Source organism: Chrysochloris asiatica, unplaced genomic scaffold, assembly GCF_000296735.1.
Source record: "Chrysochloris asiatica unplaced genomic scaffold, ChrAsi1.0 scaffold00058, whole genome shotgun sequence".
Classification (NCBI taxonomy): domain Eukaryota; kingdom Metazoa; phylum Chordata; class Mammalia; order Afrosoricida; family Chrysochloridae; genus Chrysochloris; species Chrysochloris asiatica.
Window position 1 is genome coordinate 9,381,242 of NW_006408576.1, and position 7,901 is coordinate 9,389,142.

At 36.0% G+C, this 7,901-nt stretch overlaps 1 pseudogene; it reads left to right on the plus strand.

The window, feature by feature from the left end:
- The window catches only part of LOC102813428, a 13,759-nt pseudogene extending 8,166 nt beyond the window's left edge, over positions 1–5,593 (plus strand).
- Positions 5,594–7,901: the final 2,308 nt, after the last annotated feature.

The following is a 7,901-nucleotide window of genomic DNA, read 5'->3' on the forward strand; positions in this document are numbered from 1 at the left end:
TAGGATTTTGTTGAGAATTTTTACTTCTATGTTCATGAGGGATATTGTTCTATACTTTTCTTTTTAAGTGATGTCCTTTCCTGGTTTGGGTATGAGTATTATGCTTGATTCATAAAAAGTATTAGGAAGTTTTCCATCCTATTCTATATTCTGGAATAATTTGAGTAGAATTGGTGACAGTTCTTCCCTGAATGCTTGGTAGAACTCACCCGTGAAGCCATTTGAGTCTGGACTTTGTTGGTTGGGAGATTTTTAATGACCTGATCAATTTCTTCTTTTGTTATGGGTTTGTTCAAGTTTTTTACTTCATTCTGAGTAAGTTTAGGTAGGTCAGGTTTTTCTAGAAATATATCCAGCGCATCTAAGTTTTTTAATTTGTTGGAGTACAGCTCTTCATAGTATTCTGTTATCCTTTTGATTTCATTTGGTTCTGTTGTGACTTCATCCATGTGGTTTTTAATGTGAGTTATTTGTGTCCCCTCTCTCTTTTCTTTTGTTAGTTTTATCAGTGGTTTGTCAATATTATTAATCCTTTCAAAGAACCAGCTTCTTGTCCTGTTGATTCATTCCATAGTTTTTGGTTTTCCATCTCGCTTATTTCTGTTCTTATCTTTATTATTTCCTTTCTTTTGGTGACTGTAGGTTCCCTCTGCTGGTCTGCTTCTAATTGGTGAAGATGCTGTGTTAATGTGTTAATTTTGGTTCTTTTCTCTTTTTGGATGTGCACATTCATTGCAATAAATTGTCCTCTCAGCACTGATTTTACCATGTACCAAAGATTTTGGTATATTGTGTTTTCATTCTCGTTTGTTTCTAGGAACTTTGTGAATTCATGTTTAAATTCTTGTTTTACCCAGTTGCTTTTCAGCAGGGTGTTGTTCAGTTTCCATGTATTAGTCTTTATTTCCTTGGTCTTCTTATTGATGATTTCTAGTTTCATAGCATTGTGGTCTGAGAAGATGCTCTGTAGAATTTTGATGTTTGTAATTTTATGGAATCTTGCTTTTGAACTAATACACGGTCAATTCTGGAAAATGTTCCATGCACACTGAAGAAGAGTATATATTGTACTGTTGTTGGACTGAGTGCTCTGTATGCATCTGTGAGTTGGTTGATTGTGTTGTTTAGTTCCTCTGTAACTTTGTTGAGTTTCTTTCTGGTTCTGTCCTTTTTTGAGAGTGGTATATTAAAATCTCCCACTATAATTATAGATTTATGTATTTCTTTCTTCAATTCCAGTAAGGTTTGCTTCATGTATCTTGATGCTCTTTCATTGAGAGCATAGATATTTATTATGGTTATGTCATCTTGCTCAATTACCCTTTGATCATGAGATAGTGTCCTTCTTTGTCTCTTATGCTGGTTTCTATCTTAAAGTTTAATTTGTTGGAGATTAGTATTGCCACTCCTACTTGTTTATTGTTGCAGTTGGCTTGGTAAATTTTTTTACATTCTTTAACTTTTAGTCTGTTTTTGTCTTTGTATGTAAGGTGTGTCTCTTGCAGGCAGCATGTTGAAGGGTCTTGTTTTCTTATCCATTCTGCCACTCTATCTCCCTTCACTGCTTCATTTAATCCATTGACATTAAATGTAATTTTTGATAGATCTGAATTAATTGTTGCCATTATATTAGTTTTTTGGTAGTGCTGTTTGTTCTTTTGTTCTGCATGCCTTCTTGTGTTGAGTTTGTATTTTTGGGGCTATTTTGCGTCAGTTTCTTTTTAGTTTTCATGTTTGCTTGTTCTGCTTGGGAATTCATTTTAATGATAAGTTATGAAATATTAACTTTCTATGGGGTTACCTTTTAGTCTACTAGTTTTTATTTCCATTTAAGAGAATCCGTTGTATCCTGTAATTTACCTGACATCCTCACCACCTAGGTGTCTGTTGCTACATTTGTCCCTTCTTTGACATTGATATAATTTTGATCTTCCATTGATTTCCCAGCTCCTTTGAGTTTGTTGTAATAGTTTTGTTCTGTTCTGGACTCTGTTATCTGTTGACTGGGTTCCAGGTGGTGTTGCCACGCCTGTCAATCTCTGTTTGTTGTCTGTTCTTGTTGGTTTTCCGTCCAAAGAACTCCCTTAAGGATGTTTTGAAGTACTGGGTTGGTTTTGATAAAATCTCTCAGATTCTGTTTATCCGGGAATGTCTTGATCCCACCATCGTATTTGAATTGATAGTTTTGCTGGATAGACAATTCTTGGTTGACAGTCTTTTTTGCCTTGTAGGGCTTTGTATATGTCTCCCCATTGCCTTCTTGCCTGAATGGTTTGTTCTGAATAGTCAGAGATTAATCTAATTTGCTTGCCTTTATAAGTGACATATCTCTTTTGCCTGGCTGCTTTTAGTATTCTTTCTTTGTCTTTGATTTTGGAGAGCTTGATTATTATTATATGTCTTGGTGACTTTCTTTTGGGGTCTATCCTCCTTGGGGTATGGTCGGCTTCTTAAATGTTTATCTTCTCATCTTTCAAGATGTTAGGGAAATTTTCATCCAGAAGCTCTTCAACTATCTCCTCTGTGGACTTTGCTGATTCTTCCTGTTCTGGAATGCCAATAATTCTTAAGTTGTTCCTCTTCATGTTATCCAGCATGAATCTTAGACTCTCTTCAAATGTTTTTATCCTTTTTCAGCATGCTTTTCTATTTTAGCAGCATTGAGAGATTTGTCTTCCAGCTCGCTAGTTCTGGCTTCCATCTCTTCTATTCTGCTCCTTTCCCCTTTCAGTGTATTGTCCATTTCTGATATATTATTATTGATTATCTGTACATGCTTTTGCAGGTTTTGAATTGTTTCTGTGGGTGATGGCATAAGTCGCTGCCAAGCTCCCCCTCTCCGTAGCGTGGGGAAACTGTCCCACCTGATGTCTGGGCTGAGCAATGAAGGTGGGACATGGAGAAAGAGGGAGAAATGTGTGTTCTCCCACATGTCTCTCTCTCTCTCTTTTTTTTTTTTTTTGCAGATCCCTCTACACCGCTTTTATAGCAGTTTTCTGAGCTGGATTTGCTTTATCCCTGTCCTCTAAACTCTGCCAGGGTGGGGTAGTCTCCAAGGGAGTCCCAACTTCAGATTCCTAACTCAATGTATTTTCCTTAATATCATGATTTTTTTCACTTGTGAGTGTGGGAAACTGATATCCTGTATCTTATGGTAGATCCAGAGCTTGGAGTTGTTCTATGAACACTTCCTTCATGAGATCCCCCTCCCTTCTCACCGGAGTATACCCTACCTGGTTTTCACTGCTATATCCCAAAATGGAAGTCCTCACAACATTGCTTCTTAAAAAGTTAATTGCTATAAACAACAACAGCAACAAAATATCAGTGACTTGATAATCCAAGTTTTAATACTTACGTTTATCTTAAAATATATTTCCCATGCACAATATAGTGCTAACATGCAGGCAAAAGAAATGAAAATGATACTATTGAGGACAGACATCACCAGGCCCTTAATAAAATAAACCATTTGGGGTAAAAAAAAGAGTCCAGCAGGCACCATGTTTGTCTTTGCATGCTTGTCCCTTAGCTTTCCAGCCACAGTGACCATATATTAAAAAGTTAGTTTCTCAAACCTCAGAGCTTATATATTTAAAATGACAACAGAATAATGTTCTCAGACAAAATGTGTATAATTTGGGTAATCTCCACATGGCAGACACCTGCACACTCATTTGCATTTACACAATTCTTTTTAAATCTAGTAATTATGTAAATAGCAGACAAGATTTTTGACATCTCACTTTCTCATTCTCTTTTGGAAACTGACTAGACATTACATTTCAAGCAATTTGCTATTTTAACACACATAAAAGATGGATCCATTTAAGCGAAAAAATAGATTGAATAAGTGCATTATCTGTCCTCCAAAATGCATCTATGTATTTTTTGTTTTATTGGGTAAATTTAAAGGATTTCTAAAAGTAGAAAGTTCCAGTCACAACTGAATCGATGGCTTGAGTCCCAAGCATTTGTCATTCTTATCCTCTTCACTGCCTTACATGACCCACCACACACACACACACATACACACACTCACATGCATTCTCTTTGTACTTGCATGAGGCACTATCTGAACAACTGAAAAAATACATAGATTTTCTAGGAGCTAAAGCCACAAGATAGGTATTATATATGAACCCATCCTATTAATGTTTTTTTTTTTTTGGTATTTATTTTAGTTATTTAGTGCTGCTATAACAGAAATACCACAAGTGGATGGCTTTCACAAGTGATAGGAATTTAGTCCTATCACTGTTCTGATATCATTGTCACAGATAACATAGGGTTTGCACAAAAGTCCCCAAGGCTACAAAGCTGATCTATACTATTTAACCCCTGAGTGTTAATACTAGAAGGTGTTCGTTCGTTCATTTGGCGAATGAACGGTCAGTCAAGATTTATATACAGTCAGCATCTCTTTATTCCAAAAGCATGAATTTACAAACAGGCTAAAAATGAATGTCTTTCATCAGCTTTAATTTTCTAATGCAGTGACCCATTCTAGCACTGTATAATAACAGGTCCCAGAGTGACAATTAAAATAAATCGCCCTACAGAATATGCCATTAGAAGCATTCATGCCTCATCAGTAACTGAATTGTCTTATAGTATAATATATCCTGAGGAAATATTTATAACTTGAGCTTCAGCTCTCTAAAGCCCAATGTGATTAATATGCTGCCCTTGTTGTAGATTTCTCTGAAATTGAAACATTATTATTTTCTGGGTGACAGTCTAATTTTGTTTTAATGGGAGCTCCAGTGGCTAATCATGAACCAATAACTATTGATCCAAAATGGATTGCTTCCTGCAGACCAAAGAAAAGATGAGTCTTTGCACATTCCCCCTTTTTAAGAAAAACTCATGTATGACAGAATTCCTTTCCTCTCTCTCAATAAAAAGGTGAAACCCTGTTGAAGAAATTTTAAAGAGGAAAATTTTCTGTTCTTTATTTTATTTCCTAAGTGGCAAGGGAATATATTAAAAGAAGTAAAGCATAGGTAAAACAAGCCATGCAGTCCCCCAGTTAAAAATATTTCACTCCTAACTTCTTTAAAGAAACACAAGGAGGACTCTAGAAAACATCAGGGTTCTAATATTTATGTCCTCACAGAGGTTTGTTCTATTTATGTGCTCACAGAGGTAAGGTTCACTTACTCGGTCATTTACTGGTGAGACCCTGATTAGCTCTTATGAGCTAAGACAGTTAAGGATAAGACCTAGAAAGAAATGCAAATCTACAGGAGTATATTTAGGGAAATGCTTCATTTTGAAAGACATGGAAAAAGATTTTGACTCGTATTTTGTGAGGTCAGAACCATAGCTGATACAACCATTATGATGCAGAAAAAATTAAACTTTCAATAAACAAGTTGCTGTTGAATCAATACCACCTCATAATGATCCTTTTGTTGCCAAAAAACTGTTCCATAAGGTTTTCAGTTGTAGGTTTTTCTGAAACAGATAACCAAACCTTTCTTTCTAGGTGCCTATGGATGGGCTCCTGAGCAGGTTAGCTGCCAAATATTTCCTTGCTGCAATTGAAGTTCAGCAAATGAAATGCCTGGCAACTTCTCCTTCAGGTTAAAGTACAGAAGATAGCTAGCCAGGGTTCAATTGTTCTCACTTTTTAGGTGTGTTGTTGCCTTATAGTCTCTATCCTGTATATATATATTTTGTTCTGTTTCTTAATATGACAATACCCTGAGGTGACAGTAATTAATGTGAGTTTGAAGGGGTGTTTTTGTAAATATTTGTACCCTAGACAGATTTTTGGAGTCCTGTTATGGTGCTGTGTGTTAGTGAACTGGACTGCAATGTCAGTTTGAACTGTAAGGTTGGCAGTTCAAGCTCACCAGCTGCTCCTCGGAAACCATCTACAGGGTGTCTATGGGTCAGAACTGACTTGATGGCACATTACAATAACAGCCAGATTTTATGCTCAGATCTACAAATTTCAAAGAGGTTATATGAAAAGTGTTAAGAGCTTAGAGTCCCTAAATTCCTCTAAAAAAGGAAATTAATTAGATCTTGTAGGGTATACCCTTTGGTTGGTTGATTATGCATGGAGGGGATTGTAACCATGGCAACGAAATGATATACTATAAGATGAATATAAAACCAATGTTCTCCCATGTAAACTATCACATAATTCACAATAAAACATAAAAAATAAAAATAAAAAAAAGTATCGTTAGAGGTCCAGGGCATATATATTCAGATACCATCTCTAACTTCACTTATTTTGGAAGAGTCTTGTCATTGGAAACACTTATGCAGTGGCTATCTTTACTACGAAGGTGCTCTGTTAGCGTAGTGGTTTTGAATCGGGCTGCTAACCTCAAGATCAGCAGTTCGAAACTACCAGCTGTTCTGTGGGATAAAGACGAGGCTTTCTGCTCCAGTAAAGATTTGCAACCTCAGAAATCCTATGCAGGGTCACTATGAGTTGGAACCAACTCCACGGTACTTAACAACAACCACAACAAATCTTTACTACTAAGACAAGAAATAAAACTTATACATTTGAAATCTCACAAGTTATTTACCTTCCTAACTTTCAATTTCCTATCCTGATAAATCCATAAAATACTTTCTAAAAACCTGAACATGTAGCAGTGAGAATTAATGGGATTGCATGTAAAATAATGTTGGTTTTCAGAAAGCATAGTATTAATATGAATAAAACAGTTTCTTTTGAACAATTGTTTTATGTTAACACTTTCCTTGCAAATCTCTTTCCTGATTCATCATGGAAAGCCTTTTGAATGTAAACGGCTTGACCTTTTGAAGAGGCTTTCATTTTCATGATTTGTTTTATATTGATTTTTCCCACCACATAACCTGCTCTCCCACCCTTACTTGTCTTTTCACAGCTGAACAATCACTTAAAGAAATACTGTTGTTAGATAGCAGGCTTTAGGAAAATTCTGATTTTAAAAGTAAGATGAGAAGTAAGAATACAAGGTTTCACTAACAAGAAAGCCTAAAAAAATTTTTTTAAAAATTTAATTCACAAAGTCCCTGAGCATCCCAAATCGTTAAACATTAAAAGTTGAAAGGTTAGTGGTCTGAACCCATCAAGAAAAGCCTCAGAAAACAGATTGTATGAAGTTCTATTTTGTACACATGGAATCACCATGGGTAGGAATCTGTTCAACTGACAGACAATGATAACATAATTAAGGTTCTGTAGGATAATGCACTGGACCACATGGTCAGTTTGACCATGCAAGGTTGGCGACGCAAACCTACCAGCCGCTATGGGTCACTATAGGTTGAAACTAACGCAATGACACTTAACAACAACAACAAAATCCTACTGTTAGAGGACATACAACACATTTTGAAACATCGTATTTCACCTCTAGGCCTTGGTTTTCACCTCTGTGAAAGGAGGAGATTAGATTAAATGGTGTGGAAGATCCCTTTTAAGCTCAAACATTTTATCATTTACAGTTTATTAAGCATCGAATTAGATACTTCAGTTTGATGAGGAAGAAGGGTGAAGGTTGAGAAAGAATATAATAGTGTGCACCAGTGGTCTAAGATGAGGGCAGGAAAGCATCCCAAATCTTTTGTTGCAGACCTTGCATGCATGTGCATCCATAAAGCTCAAAGGGATGCTGAGGTCTTAGAACATCAACGATCCATTTGTGATTATGATAACATTCTGTTAACAGCTAGTATTTATTGGGTGACTGCTATGAGAAAGGCATCAATTACATCAATTATTCTGACAATAATCTTACAAGGTTAGATATAATCCCCATTTAACGGATGAGGAATTTAAGGAAGTAATTGCATTTCTCAAGTCCTGTAGCCTGCAACTTGCAGAACTTGTAGCTCAGTTTTGTCTGTTCATAAGATAATGTACAATAAATACATTTATTACC